This window comes from Nannospalax galili, unplaced genomic scaffold, assembly GCF_000622305.1.
Source record: "Nannospalax galili isolate Female #2095 unplaced genomic scaffold, S.galili_v1.0 scaffold346, whole genome shotgun sequence".
Lineage (NCBI taxonomy): Eukaryota > Metazoa > Chordata > Mammalia > Rodentia > Spalacidae > Nannospalax > Nannospalax galili.
Genome location: NW_008357637.1, coordinates 312,823 through 337,285, shown reverse-complemented (window position 1 = coordinate 337,285; position 24,463 = coordinate 312,823). Strand labels below are relative to the sequence as shown.

The window sequence follows — 24,463 nt, the reverse complement described above, 5'->3', positions numbered from 1 at the left end:
ATAGAAATGTAGCCCTATAGAATCATCTTAAAGTATACACATATACATTATAAAAAGAGATTAAAGGAGTTACCTTATGACATGGGAACACTGCCTCTAGTAAAAGCCCAAATGCCAGGAATAGGCCTTCTCCTTTGAAGCTATTGACCAAAGGCCCCATAGTACTGGTCATTGCCCCTGCTCTTGGTTACTCACCAGAATTTCATGGTAAGACCTTATTGCTGAAGACACTACATGCATGAGCTATAGAACAAATAAGGAGAAATCAAGCTGGTCTTGACCACAAAGCTTCATCTCTACTGTCTAGCTTTCATAGTGCAGGAAGGTGCTATACATGCTACCAGAAGAGAAAATTAATCATCAACCTTATCCAGTTGTGAATCCTATAAGCTACAACTGTCCTGGCAAGATATGCCCATTGGTGCAATAGTGGCACAAATATCATGGGGATAACCAACCACTTTCTAATTGGATTTAAGGTCTGCTTCATAAGATGGAGGCCAGGCCTAGGAACCTGAAGCTAGAAAGGTCACAAGCCATAGAGGAGAGCCTATTATTCTATTATAGATATAATATTAAACTGACTCCTAATGACTTATTGTTATACCCATAGATTAATGTATCTCTCAGCTCTCAGCAGAGAAACTTCCTTATGCAGCTGATGGGATTAACATAGCGACTCACGACTGGCCAACATGCATAAAATAAGGGTCTTCCCCCTGAGGAACAGATCCTCAAATGACCTCAAGAGTAAAAACAAATCAGTTTATCTGGTCCAATTGTATGTCCTTAAACACCCAAAAGGGAAGTATAACCAAAGATTAAAGGGGCCAATATAATTTCATAAGAGGATACATATGTAACTAAAAGCTACTTAGCAAACAGCAAAGCCAGACAGGCGATACCTTCAGTCGAGTTGTTGGACAGGATGGATAAAGGCTCTTCCAGACAGTTCCAAGATACTACTGGAAAAATGAACAGCAGACTCCAATTCTATCCAAAGGAATACTGACAATGGATTGCCGTAGATGAGGAACAGCTGACCCTCCTGGAACAGGGACCTCTGGCTGACTAGATTTACCAGAAGGGCAGATGGGGGGAATGGATGGGGGTGCTGACAGCACAGTGGACAGTGGGAGCGATGGCAGAGTATGGAGGCTCTAGTGGGAGAGGAAGTCTGTCTATCTGACGAGTTTGTATTCATGCTCAGATGCCGAGGAGCTCAGAAGGTGGGCGACTGTGACCAGTGATAGTCATGTATATAGAGATTAGAAATGCATGTGAAAACGTCTCAATGTCAATTGCCTTGGAATGAATTTTTCTGTATGAAACTGTGTGTTTTGACAACGAAGTGGAGATCTTTTTTAAACATTGGAACCTCATTTAATTTTATGTCTTATAGAGTTTATAATGAGTTAAAGATTATATAAGCATAATAATTCGTCTGTAAACCTAAAAATGTACAGCCAATTTTGAAAGAGATGTACCCTAGCTCAGAAAAATGTTATTGAATAGGTTAATGCTGTTGTAATGAAACGCTTCTTCTAATTAAAAAAAAATATTTTATTGAAAAAAAAATAAGGGTCTTCATAACAGGTCACCTATATAAAACTTCTGACTCCCAAGGCTTGGGGATCACGGTGGAAGGAGGGGGCAGAAAGATTGTAAGAGCCAGAGGTGGTGGATGACCACAAGGAAACAGCTGTTTTCTAGACAGCTGTTCAGTTACTAATATGAACTCACAGCAATGCTGACAGCATAAGTCCCATGCAAGCTCAAGTCAGACAGATTCCCAGCATAGACATGGGGACGTGTATAAGAAACCCTAACCCAGTCTGAGGAAGTATTGGCAGCTAATGGCTGCTGAGAGGTAGAGAATCAGTCTCTTTCAACGATGGTACTCTTAGTAAGTCAACCAGGCTCCAGTGGGTGGACCCACACATGTGCGCATGAGTATGTAGAGGCCAATGGTTCACACTGGGTGTCTTCCTCATTGTTTATTTACTGGGGCAGGGTACCTCACAGAATCCTTAGTGTGCTGATTTGGTTAGCCAGCTTGCTCTGGGGATCCCTTGCTCCTGAGCCAGAGGAGCCACCACACCTGCTTGGCTTTCACATAAGTTCTGGGGCTCTGCACTCCAGTCCTCATATTTGTACACAGGGCACTTTATTCACTAATATTTCCTCAGCCCTGTGGTTATGTTTTTTGAATACGCAGGAAAAAGGGTTTTTAAAAAATAGCTCTGTCTTCGACCTCTGTTGGAATTCCAGGAACAGTGAATCAGTTATCAAAGAGTGGTAAAGCCCCATCATTCACCACACATATCCGGGCTTCTGGGCCTCTCCAAAACATGGCTCTCCCACAGATTGTCTGCAGACTCAGCTGCTTGCTGCAGCAGGTGCACTGAACGGTGTGATCTAGGGGGTGAGAGAAGCCCCCAGCCACAGTTGAAAACCTTTCTGCTGAGCATCTTCCCTGAAAAAGTCCCCAAAGCAGACTCATGTCTAATTTTCTCTTATACCCCAATCCTCATGTGACTTGATGAGGGGCAGCATGGAAGCTCCCCCTCAGAAGCTCTACTGAGAAGGCCCAGCACCTCCCTTCTGTAGTGATGATCATAAGGCCAGCTGGCTCTGTCATGCTGTGCTGGCAGTACAGGGTGAAGTCACTGTGGTCCAGGGTCTGGGCCTCAGCTTCACAGGTCTCCGAAATTCAATTTGTCAGTTCATTGAAGAATAATAGGGGAGGGAGTAACTGAGTTACACTAACCGAACTTAGGAGAGTCATATTTGAAAAGCAGAACGCCAGAGTGTAGTTTTGCAAGAAACACCAAATCTGGATCACATTTGCTCCCTCACTAGCTTGTCAATACACTCCGGAGACCAAACTGCACACAGAATTGGAGCAGAGGAAGAAAGGTGCTCCTTGAGGATGAGGCTGGTCAATTAAGCTTGTCTTAATAACTGGTCTTTTCTTATATTTGGGTTAGAATCAGTTACTTTCTTTTCTTAGTTGGGAGTTGAGATACACAGGCTGCCTGATGAGTCTCCATTTCTAAGCTTCCATTGAATTGCCTTGTGTTCTTTTTATTAATTTTGATTATGTCTTGAAGATTAGGTCTTACTTTGTATCAATTACACATTAGAATGGCTCCTAAACAAATGGAGAAATACAATTAACACATCATACTTGAAAACATATGCTAATTTCAAAACAAGACAGGTTGCAGCTAATTGATTACAGGTTGGTTTCTGCTAGCTTCCTGCTGTCTCTAAATGTAGGAATATTTCTGTCATAAACTTGGCTCTTACTTGGTAGTCCTGGAGGAAAGGCTACTCAGCATAACTAAGCAAAACTGTTCCTTTGCATTTGATAACTTTGAGCAAATGGAACTCTTAGTAAGACGTCAGCTTCTTGCTCCCAAGGAGCAGCCACCGAACCACCCTACAGAAGACATGCTCCAAGCAGGAGATCTGAACAGAATAGGACTCCATGATCCCTGAGGGAGATAAGTTTCAGATCCATAAGTCGTACAACTTTCTTTATGGAAATTATTACAATGAGAGATAACAGAAGACACAAATACCTTTGGAAACAGTTCCAGTATTTTCAAGCCATGAAGGGAAATAGAGACTTTTAAGGAATGACATCAGTGGACACCATCCATTGTTGAAGACCCTGTGCTGATTTGAGACTAGCAATTTCCATGGGAACTAGAGATAGAGCTCTTATTGGCAGCTCAAGTTTTCTTATTTGGTTCTTTTGTGTGTGTTGTATGCATACAGGTATGTGTAGTTGCATATGCCCCTGTGAGTATACAGAGGACAAAGGAAGACATCAGGTGTCCTGTTCTCTACCTTGTTCCCTTGAGACAAGGTCCTTCACTGAACTTCTGTCTAGGCTGGCAGCCACAAGCCTCAGTGACCCTCCTGTCTGGTCCCATAGTGCTGGGTATAGGCATGCACAGCCACATTATCCCTGATTTTTCATGTGGCTACTGGCATCTGAATTCGGGTGCTTGTGATTATACAGCAAGCTCTCTTACCCACTGAGCCATCTCTCCAGCTCCATTATTTAGTTCTAATAAGGAATCAGAACATCCCAAGGGCTGAGATTATAACTGTTAAGAGTACTCCCCCAAGCCCACACTGCCCCCACTCTTCCCTGATTTGTTCCAAGAGGATGTTGCTGCCTATTTTTATCTCATGCATTTATTTAAATAGCTTTGAACTCACAGACAAGTAGAAGGTGTTAAAATGTTTCCTGAAAAGACCCAAATTATTGCATTAAGTTCACAAGCATTTAAAATTCATGCATTAATGAATCTTTTGTTATAAAGATTAAAAAGCTAGAATTTCTAGAATGTGTTTATTTTCCTATTCACCACTACCACCTCCAGTAAGCATCTGTCAGGCCTCCGTGAAATCTCCCATGTCATAGTCCTATTTTATGCTTTTGAATGCTGCCGCCTCTCATGCCCACCTGGCTGTTGCTCCAGCATCAACTCCCTGAAAAGCTTTTCTGTCCCCACCTACATTCATTCCCCTCCCTCTTCTCCTCTTAGTGGAGCTGGAGGACTCATGCTGCATTCACATGCTACGCTGAGCACAATGACTCTGAAAACTTGATTCTTTAGTTGATTCACCTGGTGTGGCATTCATTCACCTGAGCTAAAGTCTGCACCTCATGTGACGAAAGGAACCCAGTGGGATTCTGATCATGGGAGAAGCACGCAAAGGACAGCAGGCACCATGGCCTGCTTAATTTCCTCTGTCAACTTGATTAGATTAAGAAACTCCTAGGGCATTAATGGGGTGCTTCATTAAAGGTGTGTCCATGAGGGCTTTTCCAAAGATGATTAACTGAGGGGAGACAGGTGATGACACTTCTTAGGCTGGGGTCCCAGAACGAATGAAAAAAAGAGAACAGGAGAAAGCCTACTGAGTGCCACGATTCCTCGCTCTGCTTCCTGATCTGCCAAGATGTGAATGCTCCTGCCAGCAGCTGAGAGCTCCTGTTGCCATGTCTTTCTGCCATGATGGACCGTGAACCAGAATAAATCCTTCTTCCCTTAAGTCACTTCTTGTCAGGTATTTGGTCACAGCAATGAAAAGAGTGAACCATACACGCTGAAAGCCACTTGCCTTGTGCAATATCAGCACTCTTCCTACTGACAGCTCCCAAGTTTTATCTTTAGTTTTCAGTTGAAGGACATGTTACAAATCCCCAGTGGTCTGAATCTCTACTAATCATTGATCTGTAAAAAAAGTAGTAATATTGCCCTTTCTCACCAAAATAAATGACTAAAAGATCTGGCAGCAAAATGTTGACTTTTTTTTCCTTTTCTGATTAAAGACTACTTCCTAGGATTAAAAATGATATACATATTCACCTCTGTACTGCCTAATATATTCAAGGAGAAGAGAATAAAGAATGGGGATAATCCATCATACCTATCTATAGTTCATATGTTCAGATACTTTGTTTGTTTGGGTTTTTTTTTTCCTTTTTAGCTTTTATTCATTATCATAAACAACTCTGCAATCCAGCTAGACTTGGATGGGAATACGGAGAATATGGAACCCAAGGAACTGCAGCAAGAGCACAAAGATTATGAGATATCGCAAGCAGATGGGGCGGAGGGTGCACTCCTGACCTACAGAAGGAACGGTCTGGTGGTCAAGATACACACAAGTCAAAAGTATTGGATCTGTCCATAGTTGGCACTGGTGATCTTCTTGCTAGTCTTGCCATTCCTGAACCCAAAGTGCTCCATGGCTTCCACGATGCTCATGCCTTTTTCCACCTTCCCAAAGACCAACCACTGATGTGTTTGCCATCCAACCACTCAGTCTTTGCACTGCAGACAAAACACTGGGAATTGGTCCAGCATTTGCCATGGACAAGACACCAGGACCTGTATGCTTCTGGATGAAGTTCTCATCCTTAAATTTCTCCCCATAGATGGACTTGCCACCAGTGCCATGATGGTGTGTGAAATCTCTGCCCTACACATGAATCCTAGAGTAATTCTGTGAAAGAAGGAATCCTTATAACCAAATCCTTTCTCTCCAGTGCTGAGAGCACGAAAGTTTTCTGCTGTCTTTGGAATTGCAAAGAGCTTGAAGGAGACGTGACCCAAAGCACACCATCAACTTCAATATTGAAGAGCACAGTAGGGTTGACCATGGCTGACAGCAAGGGACTACAGGAGACAAAGTGGCCTTGTTTTGGTCTTTTGAGATAGGGTCTTCTATAATTATAGCTGACCTGGAACTCACTATGTAGACCAGGCTAGCCTTGATTTCACAGAGATCAGCCTGTCTCTGCTTCCCAAGTGCTGGGATTAAAGGCATGTGCCACCACACTTGACCAGATACTTTTCTATGCTTGTAATATCTGTTTCAAAAACTAATGGCCCATAAAGATTTTTGGCCATGACTTATCAATAGTATTTTGACCTTCCTTTTGTAATCTTGAGCATCATTTCATATACTATGACTGTATAATATCCACATATGCAAAGACACATGTATACCATCACATTTTTGGCTGTGCAATACTCCATTGAGTGATTAGCATAAGTGAGTTAAATAATCATATTTTTAAATATTCAAATTCTTCTATTTTTCACATTATGAATAGGGGATCATTAAGTATTCAGTGGATACAGTTCTGAGTAGTTTTTTACTTACTTCCCTAGGATAAATATTTGGTGCAAAGTTGTTGGGCCTAAAGGCAAGAAAATCTTTTACCTACTCTAAGACTTTTGAATCATATCACTCTAAAAAATGACAAAACTTAACATATAACCACAAATGAATGAAAGTTCCTATTTCCTGTTGTATCTCCAATACTAGGTATTATCAGTCTTTTTAGTCTTTGCATATTTTTGGCAGAAAATGGAATGTCATTATTTTTTTCATTATCATTTATAAAGAGGGAAAACATTATTACTGAGCTTTAATACATGACCTCATGGAAATACAAAAAGCATAAGAGAAGGGGACTTAATGGTAAGGTGTAAGCTCAGCATTGTGGAAAACAGGGACAGTGGAGGAATGTGCCTCACAATTTGGCTATTTTTTCTCTCTCATTCACTATGGATACTTGACAACTTTTTATAAGAATTTTGAATTCAGATCTCCTATCCCACCGCAGTCAGTATTGCAGTTGCATGGGAGGAGATGTAAATTATACTTAAGTATGTGACTATGTGATTGTTCTAAAACACAGTTATTTGTCTGTTTTAGAATATGACTCAAAGACAAATTCATGAGAAGGGCTCAAAACGCTGATAAATGTTGCATAGTGCAATCGCTTTAAGTCAGTACCAGTTAGATTGTGGATTTATGCTAATTTCCTGAATCCCACGAGGTCTTTAAAGATGATGATATTTGTTCACCTCGTTGCTTTTCTCCGACCATGAGCCTACAATTTTAGTTTGCCAGTTTTTGCTTTTTCACCCCCTCCCCTTTTACTGCTTAATCCAGGCGCTGTCACTGTGTAAAAGTCTAAAGTGGGAGCAGAAAGTCTTCATTCTGCTGAGAATGCTTGTCATACTGGAAAAGGAGCACTCCACTGAGAGCCACCCATTAAGCTTGCCTGAGTTGTTTGTCAGCAACCAGGGAGCTTAGAGAAAGCCCAGCCTCAGGCCCAGAAAGAAAGGGCACTGTGATCTGACCCAAAAGTGTGCAGTACTGTGGGGTGAGGACCACACCAGAGAGAACAGCTCCAGAGGCTTCACACAGCATCAGTGGAAGTCCTGGAGTCCCAAGAGGATCCTGGCAGAAGCTGCTTCCTTTGCTCCTGGCATCCCTGTGGGATTGACTCATTCACTCTCACACCAGTGCTGGTGATGTAGACCCCTGAACATCCCCATTTCACAGATCAAGGAATCAGAAGCTGGATTGCCTGAGTAAGTAGTACAGGTTGGAACCAGATGTAAATCAGATTTAGCTTTCATAAAGCCTGCATTCTCTGCCCCAGCACTGTTCTGTTACTGGACGCTTCGGTTAGACACACAATTGAACTGGGAATCTTAATGAGTGACACCTGGAGCAATAAATATTAAGTTCTAGAAACTACTCAGTAAGTGGATTCGATGAAGCTCCAGTGTATGTTGAGGTACCCTTTAACCCATGACCTGACCCTAAACCTACCTTATGTCTATGGACCAATATTAAATCCAACACACCCAGCCATGCTTTAGGCTGATTGGTGACAAGCCTTCTATATGCTTATAAGAGCAATGTGTATCTCCTTTGCAATATAAGCTCTTACATAGCCTCCCAGACACCATCCAGTCATCCCACAAAAACCTTTCAATCTGTCTCCCATTGTTCTAGGCATTGAGGATAGAGCAGTGAACAAGCATAGCTTGAGGTTCCTCTGCTCAGAATCCACATTCTAAAGGCAGACAGTAATTGAGACAAATGAAAGATGCAGTATGTTAAATAGGAGTAAGTGCCAAAGAAGAAAGTTAAGACAGAGAAAGTATTGGAGGAGGGGCTGCAAGATTAAGCAACAGAAAGTGACAGCTGAGTCAAGACCTTAATACAGTAGGAATGACTATCTCTAATATATTTTCAAAGGTTCCTTAAGGGTGAAAAATGCCATGTTATACACGGTGAAGCTGGAGGAGTGTGTAAATACTCAGAGGGTTAGCAGCACGCCAGGATACATTCTTATGCTGTACACATACGAATTCATGATAGATGAGCTCCCACCAGTTGAGCTAGAGTTGCCAGATAAAAACAGGCTATCCAGCTGAATTTGAATTTCAGATAATGATTAATTCTTTATGTACTTTCACATTCTTCATGGACATATTTATATGAAAAACGGTATTTGTTGCTTGTGTAAAATTCAAAGTTAGTGGCACCTGCACTTTTACTTTCCAAAGTGAAATCCGCACCTCTATTTCTTCATCAGCAAGATGTAAATAAAAACTCTTGCTGGGCTAGGAGAAAATGATCACATTTGTGCTTTTAGGCAGAAAAATATTTTAAAGGATTAAATCAAAAGATGTACATGAGCCAGAAGTTAGAAATAAAACACAAACTCAATAAAGTGTTGTACTTACTGTTCATAATTTTTCAGTTTTGAAAGACAAATCCCTAGACAGGGAAATGACAAGGGAAAACATAGAGATGAGATATCCAAATAGCTTCTCTTTTGTAAGCTTTGCTTTTCCTTTGAGTAGCTTTTGTTTTCAAAAGGATCTCACTAGGTTGCTCAGGCTGGTCTTGAACTCCTGGGCACAGGAAATATCCCTGCCTCATCCTTTTGAGCAGCTGGGATTTCAGACACATGCCTCCTCACCCAGCCTGGGAGAGGGTCTTAAAGTAACTTGGAAGTTGAACTATCTTTGAGTTATATCTTTAGCACTTTAAAAACTTAATTCAGACAGGACATAGACTTATAGAGATAAAGGGAAACTTCAGAGTCCATGTACCACATCTCTTTTTACACTGCAATGGAGAATTGAAGCCCAGTGGGTGATGTGAGCTGTCTGATTGAGCCAGAGAAAGAAGACTCTAATATCCAAGTTCCTCTGGTTCAGTTTTTTTCACTATCACACTTACAAAAGCAATACCTGAACCCAGCTACCCCTGCCCCCACACACACACTTAAGTCTGACAGCAGTGGTCAGCTCAGGAAACAGAAGCAAGACGCACCGAGATAAAGCATGTGATGTGTGGGCCATGGTGATGGGCCCAAGACAGGTGAGAAGCCAGTGCGAGAGCACAGGGACATTTTAGGGAACTCTGAAATGTGAAGAGCGTAAGCAAGGTCATGTGCAGGTCAGCAGAGTCATAGCAGAGAAGTATGACAGTCACCAAGCTGGGCAAAGGTGAGGTAGAAAGACACACAAAGGTGTGATAGAGAAGAATCAGGGATCTAAATAGAATGAGGCTGGTGAATTCCCAGAAGTAAGTGGTACTGGTTTGGTCTTATAATTAATTGTTTTGACTTAGTTTTATATTTGAAGACATGTAAGAACAGTGGAAGGAATTCTGACTATTCCTCAGCAGACTCTCCAAGGACTGACATCACACATTTGTTTTGTCATTCCTGGGGTACCAACCAACAAGTACATCTATACACAAACACACTTTTTCTGAACCTTTTGAGAAACGTGATACTCTTTCATCTCTAAGTACTCCAGTATCTGTTTCTCAAAAGGAATGGTGTTCTCTTATCATGGTGCACGGACTAAAATCAGAGAATTAATATTATTAATACAGCTCTATAACCCACTATATAGTATTCCTGTTTTCTCAAATGTCCCAGAGATGACTTCTGGCTCTGACAGCACATGCAGTTACTATCTTCTTTTATCTGGGAGAGTCTTCCTTTCTGTTTCATTCTACAGGCTAGTCATTTTGCAACAGACTCCCCCCATTCAGGGGTCTGTCGGCTCTTTGCTCAGGATTAAATTCAGACCATGCTCATTTGCTAGGAGATCCACAGACTGATGCTGTCTTTGGCAGCGGGGGCACTTGGGGATGGGTGGCTCCATCACTGATGGTGCTGTCACTTGGTTAAGATGACTTCTGTCGGGTTCCTCCATGTTTTATAAGTTTCTTGTGGGGATTTCTTCTGACATTATACAAATATCTTGCTACTCCCTAAACTTCATCTACTGACTTTAGCACCCCATTCATGGTTCTCGCTTGGAACAATGATAGTTTTGGTACTTTGGTAAATGGTGATTTTTCTATCATTTCATCTACACTTATTATTTCTCACTTTAATTTCAGTGAAGAGCTTTTTTCCATCCCCACTCCCTTTTTTCCTTCTATTAATGTGGACTTGTGGATGCTTTTTATTCAATGGTTTATATTCGCCTACCATTATTATTTAGTTTGATATTTAAATTCCTCCTGGATTTAGTACTAGCTTGATATAAAAGGCTTGCAGTGATCAACTCCAAAGTATAATACTAAGGCCTACATAAAGGAAGATGGATACCTCAGAGATAACACTAACTGCTCGTGTTATTTCCATGTGTGAGACTTTTATTGTGTCAAATGAGGCATAAAGTATATGTATGTTATCTCACTTAACATTCATGACTTAATGAAGTAACTATTGTGCAGTGCACTGATCTTCCATTTAAGCATGGGGAAACTGAGGCCCTGAGAAAATGAGTGTATTCAGAAAGTTCTTTATCATCAAAAGCAGGGAGGGTGGACTCCAGGGCCTTACCACCAGAGTAATGTTTCAAATAGATGTGGAAACTCCAGAAAAGAACGAGGCTGTACTAGCAGGGTTGCACTGTCCCAGAAGGCAGCTCACCCAGAGAGTAATCAGAACTTTCTGCATTTTGATAAAGGCAGCATTTGGAACCTGTCTACAAGTTTGTAATCACTCCAGGGACTTCCCTGCCCTGGTTCATAGAAACTATCTGACCCTGCCCAAAACCCAATGAGGAAAACACAGAGAAAGAGATGGTTTGTGTCACTGTTAGCAGACGGACAGACCCAGAGAGGCACAAGTTGGTCACGTCAGCCAGGGAAGCATGTTTGACCCCTCAAGACACAGGAAAGCCACATTCAGGCTTTCTCAGAATGGAGAGAACAGCAGAACAGGAATTCCTAAGAAATTCAGCAGCTCTTTAGCTCTTGAGATTCCAGATGAAGACAGGGCAGCATCTTCCCATAGTGTCCTCACTGTGAGCTATCTCACTGTATCTTCTTCCAGTGACAATACCTCCTCTACTGTCACCATGCCACCATTTCTAATATAAATCACAGATTCTTGCGAGCATGAGTCTCCAGGAAAGAGGGTGCTTCATGCTGATGAAAATAATTTCAACAACTGCCCTGCCTTAAAGCGAAAAGCACAGTTGGATCTGACAAGAAAAGCCTCAACCTCCCAGAGGGAACAAACTAAAAATAAAAGACAAGGTGCTTCCTGCCAGTTTGCAAATCCAATAAGCAAAGAAAATGCCTCAACCTGGTGCTGGGAAGTAAACGCCAGCCCGGCTCCCGCCACCGGAGAGTGGCCATGTGGTTCGCAGAGCCAACAGCTGCCAGGCAGAAGCCCCCAGATTAACCCATAGGTGGTGTTGAACTGCTTCCCATTAAGATATTTGCAAAGCAAACAAAAATGATAGCCCCACTCTGGGCCTGGGAGTGAGCCAGGAGGCTGGCTGTGCTTGTTGACACAAAGGGCTCTCTGGGGAGGGACTGGCACAGAGGGGATAGGCTACTTCTGCCCAGGGCCAGACTGTGTTGATCTTGGCCACTAGAATGGCCATATCAGGGGCTGTTTATTATCTGATTTCCCAGTCACAGCCATTGCAAGAGCTGTTTTTCCAAAGCCACCCCACACCCCACACCATTCAGATGAAAAGAGAAAATTCACTCCTCTCTGTTTGGTCTTCTGATCAAGGAGACAAGTCTGAGAAGTCACTAAGATGTGAACAGAGAGACCGTGACAGCACTGCCCTTAACGGCTTTCATGACAGACACTTACTTGGGTTTCTTCTTAATTTAAAGTGATGGGACAATACAGATGGAAAATACATTGGTGTATTTGTGTTCTTACAGGTAGGAGCTAGCTGCTGTGAGTCACAAAATGATTTTTGGGACTGAAACACTAATATCTCTTCCTTCTAACTCAAAAGAGAAAATAAAATAAAATTGGGAAAATAAAATGTACAAAGTTATTTTTTTTTTCAATCTGTAATCTAGGTGTCTTTAAATGCTGATGATGAGGGACTGGAGAGATGGCTCAAAGATTAAGAACACTGGTTGTTCTTGCAGAAGACCCAGGTTTGAATCCCAGCACCCACATGGCAACTAACAACTGTCCATAACTCCAGTTCCAGGGGATCTGACAGCCTCTTCTGTCCTCTGTGGGCATTGCATGACATGGGTGCAGTTACCTACATGCAGGCAATACACACATACACATAAAATAAAAATAATGAATAAAATATTTAAATGTTGATGATGAAACACATTTATAAAGTTCACTTTTACTGAAGGAAAATTATTGTTTCTTGTAATACCTTATACTTAAGTTTCTTTTCTTAAATCTTTGAAAATGGGCTCAATATGTGCTTTTGGCAGAAATTCATTCCCAGGCTAAAAATGATGCAGGTAGACCAGGGAGCTGGTGCTGAACTGCTGGAATGTCCCATATCACAAAGCATGCACGAGGAACAGATATGGAGAAATGGTCAGCACTGACTAGATTTTTGTCTTTACTTCAAGTTGCCTTTTATAAAAAAAGAACTTTAGAGATACTGGTATGAATTATATAAGGAGAGAGGAAAAAAGGAAAGAAGGAAGGAGAAAAGGAGGAAGGAAGGGAAGGAAGAAGGGAGGGAGGGAGGAAGCAGGTGAGAGAATTAGAGATTGCATTAGAAAAAGTGCAGGTCTTTTTTTACTGAAAGTTATTTTTGTAAGAAAGAAGAGAGTCATCTGACAATATACAAAATTAAAGAACACTGTCTATTTTAGAATCTTGGATACATTATTCAGTTTTAGATTCTGTTTATTCAAGTAGAATTGACTGTGCCTCTTTACAGTTGTGCAAGTTTTCTGGAGAGAAAGTGAACCAAGGGTTGCAGAGCAGCTTTGCTGATAGCAAGTGTTTAGGGGTGGCTTAACCTAACCGCAAAAGTTTCTGTCCACAAAGGACCGTGTTGGAGGGCTTGGTGAGATGGTATTGTGACTTCAACTATATATAACGTAGATTGGAAAACTGGAAATTGTTTATTATGACAAATAGTCTATTTTGTCTGCACCACTAAACATAAACCCCCTCATGCCTCATGGAGAAGCAGGAAGACCGAGAAATCTGTTAAATATGTGTTCTGACTTCTTTCTGCTGAAGTTCCCTGTGCCCTAATCTCTAGTTACTGACCTTTAACTTGAGTTATTAACCACAGTCAGCTCCATGCCAACAACTGAACTTCCTTTAAAAAAAGCCTAAGGATCTTCCTAAACATGAGCCTTGGGGGTTTTTTGCATTTGGATAGTAAATCTCTATAGAAAAATGACGTGGTATTAATAGCATCTCTTTAATTAGTATTGTTATCTTTCTTTTCAAAAAATATATTTTATTTATTATTTTTATTTTTTATGTGCATACATGTAACGCCTGCATGCATAAGTACACCTGTGTCATGCAATGCCCGTGGAGGTCAGAAGAGGGTGTTGGGTCCTCTGGAATTGGAATTATGGGCCAGGGAGTTAGCTGCCATGTGGGTGCTGGGATTTGAACCCAGGTCTTCTGCAAGAACAGCCATGTTCTTAACCACTGAGCCATCTCTCCAGCCCCCATATTGTTGGCTTTTTAAGAAAGGCAGCTATTTACTTCATGGAAATTTAACTTGTATGCTCAAGTTAAACTTGAGAAAACCAGAAAATATTTCTTAAGAACAAAGGAATACAGAGTCATTCATCAACTATTTTATGCCTACAATGGCCAGAGATACTAAATTCTAGGTTCTTCGAGTGTTACAGAAATAAGTGGCAGTTTCAGCTCTAATTTTTATCATTTGTGGGATAGAGTGGTATCAGCTAATATTTTTGTTCACTTTATTGCATGCTAGTATTTTTTCCAAATGTTTATTACCACACCAGCCATATGTGATAAGTGAAATGATTAAAAACATACTTGTTGGGGTCTGGACAGATGGCTCAGCAGTTAAGAACACTGGTTTTCTTGCAGAACACCTGAGTTCGAATTCCAGCACCCACATGGCAGCTAACAACTGTCCGTAACTCCAGTTCCAGGGGATCCAATGGCCTCTTCTGTCCTCTGTAGGCATTGCACGACACAGGTGCACTTACCTACATGCAGGCAATACACTCATACACATAAAAAATAAATAACAAAATATTTTTAAAAATAATAAAAAATAAATAAAAACATACTTGTCTAAAATCATCGACCTAGCTGGATACATACCTGGGGCTAGAACAGAGGCAGTTTAGCTCCAGAGTTTATAGCCTGAACTGTCTCCTCCACCTGACTGAGGCCCCTGTAGACAGAGGGCAAGAACCAAATGCAGATGGTGGCAGGGCCAAGCAAGGATCAGCAGACTAGCAGGCATGGAGCTGTAAAAGATAGCTTCTATTCTGCGCCAACAGATCACTACCAGATACTTCAAGTTTGAAAAAAGCCATCAGAAATCTGAGTTGTTTACAAAATCTATTTTTAGATGTTGGAAATGAACTAAAAGTTTAAAAATATTCTATGGAGGAAATGTCTATATACCATACCCTAATCAAAGCCTTGGATTGTATTTTTTATCATGTAGAGGACGGCTATTTTGTTGTTTCTGGTCAGTTTGTGAGGCCTCCCCAAACCAGGCCTCCATCAGCCTGTCTTTATAACAGCCCAATCTGCCTCATTCCACTCCCACGCACTTTCAGCCTTCTTCCCTTGGACCTCTCAGTCCCCAGAGTTGTTCCCATACATCCTGTAGCTGGGTCACAGTTCATTCTTTCTCCTGCCTGGGATAATCTTCTGCCTGAGTCTGGAGAAGGTGTCACAAGATTGAGTCCTTGAAGGATGAGTAAAACATCAACAGGTATAGAAAGGTTGGTCAGAGAATCGTCTCCAGAAGGATCAGCATAAAGAGATACATAAAAACTGGAAAACAGAAGACATGATGAAAACCTCCAGACAGCTCCAAATATTTGAAAAGGGCCTCTGGTCCTTGGAATCTGATACTATAAAGAGATTGCTGACATTCTTGACATACACAAATCTTCTAAAAAAGGTCCTTTGCAAAGGATCAGTGATGATTTAGAGTTTGTTGAAATAGTTCAGATAAATATTTATGTACAGCCATAAGCAGATCCACAAGGAAAAATATAACTCGAAACAGATTTTTCCTTGAGGCTCCTTTCAGCTGGTGATAAGGTCTTTAGCTTCAAAAGGTTTTGGAAATAAATGTGACCAATTAGCAGCTTAAACATCTCAAGAGTCTAAGAAGACTCAGTGAAGGTTATCATGTGGGTGTGCTAGCTACAACCTGGCCAGGTTGGCAAGACTGAGTTCCAGGCCTGAAGCCAACCTGAGATTTACCCCTGAGATCAGAGCCAGAAACACAAATGTAGTTTTGCTCTCAAGTTAAAGCAGTGAATCAACATCAGTCAAAGATGCTAAAGTTTTGGAAACCTCAATGTTTATTTTAGACTATAAGTCTAGAGCTAAACCAGAGAGGTCTTGACCCTTCCTACATCAGCATTATGGAAACCTTTTAAATGCTAATATTGCTACTATGATTGCTACTACTTCTGTCACCGTGCCCAACAACTCAGCAGCCCCTCTTATGAGTGCTTGTTGTGTCTAGCACTGTGCTAGTTCTTTGTATAGATTATCTCTACTCACCCCAGCTATTTCCTCTTTTGTAGTCTAGGATTCTGAGGTTCAGAGAGGATAGAACTTATCCAATATCCCATAGCCTGTAAGTAGCTGAGCTAAGATTGGAACCCAGGGCTGCTACCAAAGCTCATTCTTTTTCTACTCAAATGAGGTAATGTGTATAGTGTACAGTGTCTACCAAATCATAGGGAACTCATGGGAACACTACTATTGGCTAACCCCCACCCCGCCACCATTTCCCTCTTGCTCCATGTAAAGTCTTTTAACACGCAAGTGTACCACAGTGGTGGGAAATCTGGAGGATTTGCATACTCCTCTGAGTGCTGCCATGTATTTCTGCAACAGCTCCCCACATGAAGTGTTTGTCAAGCTATGTGGCAATCTGTACTTCACAGGCCACATGAAAATCTGGCCCACAGTTGGCACTCATGACTGGGAGGCTGCTTCTCTCGTTCATCAATTCTGAGGTCAGCTCAATTGGCTCCTAGCCCCAGAGCTACAAGGGTGACACACAGAAGAAATATGCTCCCCTCTTCCCCTCTTGTGAGATGCCAGCTGTACTGGTTAATTTTCTGTTGCTGTAATAAAACATTGACACCAAGGCAACTTATAGAAGGAAGAGTTTATTTGGCTTAAGGTTCCAGAGGGTTTAGAGTCTATAATGGTGGGGGAGGCGTGGCGGCAGAGGTGGCCGGAACAGAAAAGAGATCACATCTTCAAGCAGGCTCAGAAAGCAGAGAGCAACTGGAAATCTGGCAAGGTTTAAGAGCTCTCAAAGCCCATCCTCAGTGATGTGCTTCCTCTAGCAAGGCTTCACCTCCTAAAACCATCCAAAACAGCACCACCAACTGGGGACAAAATGTCCACCTACTTGGGGACTATGGGGGACATTCTCATTCCAACCACCATACCAGCTCTCCTCAAGCTGCCTGAGTCATGAAGATTCCAGTCACTGTGAAAAAACATCTACACCCATGTAATCAAGCCCTTGCTTCTTTCCTCTGGGCTCCTTTTACATGACAATAGGCTGGCCATGGTAGAGAACTTTTCATAAAAAGCCCAAGAGCATTGTCATAGGCAGGTCAAGAGACAAAATCTCACTATTGTACTTTTCAGCATTATGGTAGAGGGTTCACATCATGGGAGCAAGGCCTCCACAGTCACAGGCTCACACAGAAAATGGAGCAGAGATGCAACACCCCACCCACTAACACCCCATCTTCTGCTTTTAGCCCTAAACTGGCTCCCCTGCCCCAAGCTGACCCACCCATTATGTATAGGTGGTATACCTTTTCTGTGAGGCTGCAGGCTTCCTCCTAGAAATTGGGTTTTGGGATGTTCATCAATCCAAGGGTGACAGTACTATGTCAATCATGGCATACTCTTTAGCTGGTAGTGATGTAAGATTTAAGCGATGACAAGTAAAGACACAGCATGGATAAAACAGAAAAAGCCCTGGATTAACCATATGAGATCTGGAACCTAGAGAATTTACCAGTTAAAAATGTGGATACTTAAAAAAGTGGATGCTTAAAAGTGTGGAAGGCCTGGGTTCAAACCCTGATTCTGTTATAAGTGGCATTAGCCAGCAATATATCTCTAAATGTTAAAAATGATAAAATGTGCTCCTTTCCCATAGCTTGAGCAGTTTACTGTATGTAAAACATTCAGCTAGGAAAATGTTAGTTACTATTAAGTGTTAGCTGTTGTTATTGTTGGAGGTGGAAGATCTGATTCAGAACTCAGACCTGCCTCAGTGTTGTATGATGCTGCATGATCCAGTGATTTCCACACTAGCTGATGGAAGGGCAGCAGGATAGAAACTGAGATGGCCAACCTATCACCTTTCCATTTTTTCCTTTCTTTTTCATTCATTCATTAATTTAAATTATATATATATATTTTATGTGTATGAGTGTTATGTCTGCATGTATGTAAGTGCATCTGTGTCATGCAATGCATATGGAGATCAGAAGAAGGAGTTGGATTCCCTGGAACTGGAGTTATAGATGGTTGTTAACAGCCATATGGGTGCAAGGATTTGAACCCAGATCCTCTGCAAGAGCAGCCAGTGCTCTTAACCACTGAGTCATCTCTCCGGCCTCTCATTAATTAATTCTTAATTTTTGTAGTGTCAGGGATCAAACCCAGACTTCATGCATGCTAGGCAAGCACACTTGCACATCCCCAGTCCTGGATTCTGAAGCAGCAATTGGGAGCTACCTATCCTAGCTGTCATCAGACTCTGCTCATTCATCTGTAACAAGGACTGAGTGATGCCCACCCAAATATATGGGGAGACACTGATCTGTGAGGAGCATTGAGTGGACTGGAGGGATGGCTCAGCATTGCCCTGTTGTTCTCATTCTCAGCCCTATTTCTCTTCATGTCTGGAACCCCCTCCCCAATATGAATATTTCCTTCTGATTTTGCCTTCCCATCTTTTTCCTGGTACCTGCCTACTCCTAACACCTGCCAACACTGCCCCTCAGGACTTGTAGGGTACACATTGATGGGTGCTTCTCCAACCCTTTTCTTCTTCACTTATTCTCTCCTGTGGAAGCTGAAAATGCCCACACACTTTCCCAGCCTTCACTGCAGCTCCCCTGCAGAGTCACCACTACAGATGGCCAGTGGCATGCCAGGGGGCCTTTTGGGGAACTCTGGGAAAGTTCTGGAGAGAGTCCTGAGGAGAGACCCCTTCCCATTCAGCTCTTCCTTCCTGTTTTGGACACTGTTATGTGAGGAAGGGATGTTTTGTTAATTGAGACCACAGGGGGACATCAGGGCATGCTGAGAGCAGCAAAACCCAGAGATTAGAAAAGCCTGTGTCCTTGATGACACTCCATGGATGACCAGCCTTAGAATGTCTGTCTTGAATTCTTTCAACTTGGGGGATTCTTTTATCTGTTGTTTGGAGGTCTGTCACTTGCACCAAGAACATCACACCCCTAGAACAACTCAGGTCTCTTCCTTTTCTGCCCAACACTGCTAGTCAATGAAGCCCAACAATTCCATTAGCTATTGTGTTGATCCTCAGAACACCAGGTTATCAGCCAACCACAGAGGAGAAAAGGGCTCCAGACACTGGGGGCTGAGCAAGAATACCATAACACTCTCAATTTGTTATTCCAGATCCTCTTTTCACTGCCACTACCCAAAGATTAAGCAGGAGGAACATTTTTCTAATACAAATATGAGTCCTGAGGTGTAGTCTTGGAAGCCACTCCATAAGTTTACTGAACATCTACTATGTGCATTGAGTACAAGAAGGAATAAAGGAGCACACGAGGCCTCACCCCTCCCTAAAAAGCTATTGACAGTTAATGGTTGCTGGGAGGTAGGAGTCATTTCCTTCAGAGATACAGCCTCTGGTAAGTTTTTCGTTCTCCAGTAAATAACCCCCCATCTATGCTCATGCAAGCAACTCTAATTAAACTTTACACATACACACACACACACACACACACACACACACACACACATGCACACACACCACTCTCATACATAAAAATGTGGAAATAGGAAGATTTGTTGGGAAGAAAAAGGGGTTCAGAGGGAGGAAGAGAGGAATAAGAGGTGGTAATGTGAATGTGATAAAATACATTATATAGGGGCTGGAGAGATGGCTTAGCAGTTGAGAGCACTGACTACTCTTGCAGAGGACCCGTGTTCGATTCTCAGCATCCACATATTGGCTCCAAACCATCTTTAACTCCAGTTCCAGGGGAATCCGAAGCCCTCTTCTGACCTCCACGGCATTGTATGACACAGGTGCACTCACATATATGCAGGCAATACACATACACATAAAAATAATAAATAAAATAGTTTTAAAAAGCAATATATTCAAATTATTTAAAAAATACATTATATACATGTAAGAGATAGTCAAAGAATAAATTTCAAATTTCTTTTTTTAAAAAAAGAAATAAAGTGGGCTGGAAAGATGACTCAGCAGTTAAGAGCACTGGCTGCTCTTGCAGAGGACCTGGGTTCAGTTCCCAGCACCCACATGGTGACTAACAACTGTCCATAAATTCAGTTTCAGAGGATCCGACAACTTTTTCTAGCCTCTGTGGGCATTTTACACATGTGATGCACTTACATACATGTACACAAAACACTCATACACATAAAATAAAAATTTTTTAAAAATATTTATAAAATAAATTTTAAAAAGAAAGCATCAGTCTATAAGAAAAATTAAATATAAGAAGGAATAAGACTCAGTCCTTGCCAGTGAGAAATGGGCACATGGTCAACACAACAGCAGACACTGGTGAAGACCCAGGTTGTGAAATGCTGCTGCTGACAAGGGTATAAGGAACTTGTGTCAATGGAAATCAGCTCAGCACTGAGTACAAGACTTTCCTGATGAAGAAGGCAAGTGGCGATTTACATCCAGACGCAAGTCCAATATCTAATTGTGACATAGCACTTTAAGTAAGACCTTCATAACTGAGGTATGGTTCAAAGAGAGTTTAAGAGAATTAAGGTCTTCTTGGAAGAAAGGGCTATGATGATGCATCTTGATGAAAATGTGAGAGTTGGTCAGAGAAAGGAATGGGCAAAGAGATTTAGGTCCCTTGGTGGAACCTCAGGAAGGCTGGATCCAATTAGCCATAGGGTAGACGCAGGGACAAACTGGAGGTGAGCCTGGAGACATTGAAAGGAGAGATGTAGAAAAAACAGATGGATAAGTCTGAGCCTTTTTTGGTCTAAAGTCATTAAAGTTCTTTGAACAAATCAGAATATGTTGCAGGACAATTGGCCACATGTTAAAAATGAAAGCTAGTTTGTAAAGAGAAGAGGAATGAGAAAGATCACAGGAGGCCTGGACCATGGAGGATGCTCAGAAAGTGATGGGGGTGCAGTCGGAGGAAGGGATTAAAAAATGGCAGTAGAGGAAGTGATTTCATGGAGTTTTTCTGCTGAGGCCCATGTAAATCAGAAACAGTGTCAATATAACAGAGTGACGGTCAGAACAGAGATCTGGGACTTGAACTCTCACAGCTGAGAACCAATACCATAATGTACCAGAGGACATCATTAGGATGAGAAGCAGAGAAAGGAGAGTCTAGGACCTGGAAACTGCTGGCTTCTAGTGGGAGGTAGAAGAGAAGGAGGATGGAGCCAGAAGACAGACACTGCCAGTATCCCTGAGGAAGAACACAGCATGCAGAACCCCGTGGAATATGATGATGCAAGGAAGAGTGACCCAGACTGCTAAAGGCTCCAAAGAGACCAATGAAGTCAAGGCTGTAGCAACTGGGAGCCAGCAGCACCCACAGAGTAGAGAGTGGTGAGGAGGGCTGGGTTTGTGAGGGGGGATATTAGGCCTAGATGTTGGGCCTAGAGAATATGTAGTAAAAGTAGGCACAGGGAGGAGTGGGGCCAAGGGGAAGTCTTTGTTAGAATGGGGACAGGTGTATACAAAAGGGAAAGACAGCAGAATGGGGAAAATGAAAAGGCAGGGTGAAAGGTTCTGAAAATGGTACCCCAAAACATCCCCCTCTAGGCTTCAAACTGGGAGCCTGGGAAGCAGCAAATGTGAGGAGGGAGCTCTCTGGAGTTCACTTAAGACCTAAAGGCAAGAGTCACCAAAGGGGAACACAGTTACCTTCAAATGATCTTCCTGAAATGATATTAACCAAAAAAGATTAAACTCACTATCTCAGAGGAAGAGACTGAAAATCAGATACCATACCTACTGCCCAGAGGAACTTTGTCCCAGATCACTGTCTGTTCTTTGGATTCATTCTCTACCTCAAAAAGTCATTTATGGGGCTAGAGAGATGACTCCGTGGTTAAGAGCACTTACTGCTCTTGCAGAGGATCCAAGTTTGGTTCCCAGTACACACATCAGATGGCTCACAACTGCTTATTGCTTTAGCTCCAAGGGATCAGACACCTTCCTCTGGCCTTAGTGGGCACCTGCACACACATGGCATACACATACATGAGATGGTACACACACACTCAGCATACACACACATACACAAATAAATCTTAAGAAAAACATCATTTTCTCTCTAATAATTACTCTTTGCACATACTCCCAACACACACCTACACACATCCCTCTCCTCTGTGAAAGAGATTCAAACATCTGACAGTCCTCTGAGTTCCACATGTTGTGCAACTCCCATGCACATGTGCATGTCACTAAATTAAACTTTTCTCCTGTTAACCTATTTTCCATTTATTTTTGGTAGACTCAACTATTACACTCCAGAAGGAAAGTCTGAACTTCCCTGCAGTGCCCACAGTGGATGGACCTGAAGGGAAGGAGTACTGTGCAAGGAAGGTCAGTGGTCTGGTAGAAGAGGCAAAGGAAGTAAGGATGACTGTAGAGAGAGACGATCCACAGGAAAGCAGGCTGGAAAGATCACGGTATTCTCAGGGAAGTTGGTTGCTACAGAGGCTGAGGGGAGCCAGGCTAGGGTTAAAGTACTTTCTGAATCAGCTACCTGATTTGCCTGAGGGGAAACAGCTCTAGCAGCAAGTCTCTGCCTGCCAAATTCTGTGACCTTTTTGCCACATCCCAAACTAAACATTGTTATTCTAATAGGAAGTCAAGTACCTTGACTGAGCTATTCTATTTCAATGAGTTGTTTAGAGTTAGTCTACCTTCAAAAGTCATCCAATGGCAATTTGAGACCACTGGAGTGTTGAAAAATTTTTTTCAAGTGTCAAAATTATTAGGAAGTCTCAAAAAATTAATTAAAAAAATGCAAATCAACACCACCCCTCTTTCCAGGTAAAAGACACAAATGCGTCTTTAATGACCTGCTTTTTTTCTCCTCATCCTTGACTAAACTTTTAATGAAGTTCATCACAGTCAATTTGGAATAAAATACAAAATGCAGACTTCGTTCTCCTGCCTACAGCTGTGCCCTCCTCCTCCTTTCCTGAGAGAAGGAATTGCAGAAGTTTGTCCTGAAGAATAGGTCTGAAAGATCCTTAGGTCTCCAGGGCTTAGTGTCACAGCTGGGGTGGGCTGGCCTGAGGCCACATTTAACCAGAGTCAGATCTCTTCAGACCTGACCAGTGCAGACATCCATTGAAACAACACTAAAGGCAGTGGGCGGGCTCTGCTCCCGTCTTTCTGTTTATATTTAGCAAACTTGTGGGTAATAGGAAGTTGTATTCCTTTTTTGCTTTTGCCTATGTCTAGGGATTTTTAGCTCTAGACTACTGACATTTTAGGTTGGACAGTGCTATGCTAGGTATTGTAGGCTGCTGAGCAGCATTGCTGGCCTCTCTCCACTAGGCTCTAGGAACATGATACTTACCCTCACACTATAACAACCAAAAATATCTTTAGGCATTGCCAAGTGTCCCGTGGTGGTAGTGGAGTGTTGCTCAAGTTGAGAACCTCTGCTTTAATCCAAGCAAACATCTTTACTATGACAAGAACTCAAAAAACAAGACTGTGTTCAGGTTGCCTTATAAAGCAAAGACCTCTGCCTTCTGACATGGGAGAATCTGATGGAAGCACTTTTTGACTTTACTCTCTCCAAGTCACCAAAGTAGCACAGGGTGGGACTACTATGTGGGCTATTGTAACAAATCACTTGGATTTTGTTGGGAAAAAAAAGAAAAAGAAAAAGAAAAAAAAATTGAAATACCTTGATGAATGCTGTAAGAACTCTGCATTTTGATAGAAAACTCTGTTTAAAATGTTGATTTAGATTTACTTGCTAAGCTTGCCTGTTCTGCCTGATTGTATCTACCACACATGGATGATTAACCTAGTTGAAATGCTAAGAATTGAAGTGCTGTAAACCTCCTTCCTGGACCCTGGACCCCAGACTCAGTTGATTTACAATGTGTCCTGTAGGCCTGTTTGCACACACCAGATAACTGATAAGGAACAAAAGAGGGAGGTTGCGCCAGGCTTACACCAGATCTACCCTTCCTGGAAAAGATGTTTAACCGAAACTATAGCTTTTAGAAGATGTTTGAACAAAGTGTATGCTGAGGAATGCTTTTTGTGTAATGACTATGTGGGCCTATATAATCTGTATCTGAAACTGAATGGGGGTCGATCGTTCTGACCAGACTTGCATGTCTTGGGAAGCCGGTCGACCCCAGCTA

General features: G+C 42.1%; 1 protein-coding gene and 1 pseudogene across 2 annotated transcripts in view; both read right to left on the bottom strand.

Annotated features, from left to right (window-relative positions):
* Positions 1-24,463, bottom strand: part of Myo3b (myosin IIIB) — a 422,761-nt gene that overhangs the window by 99,952 nt on the left and 298,346 nt on the right. The window lies entirely within an intron of this gene.
* Positions 5,697-6,190, bottom strand: LOC108490049 (annotated as a pseudogene).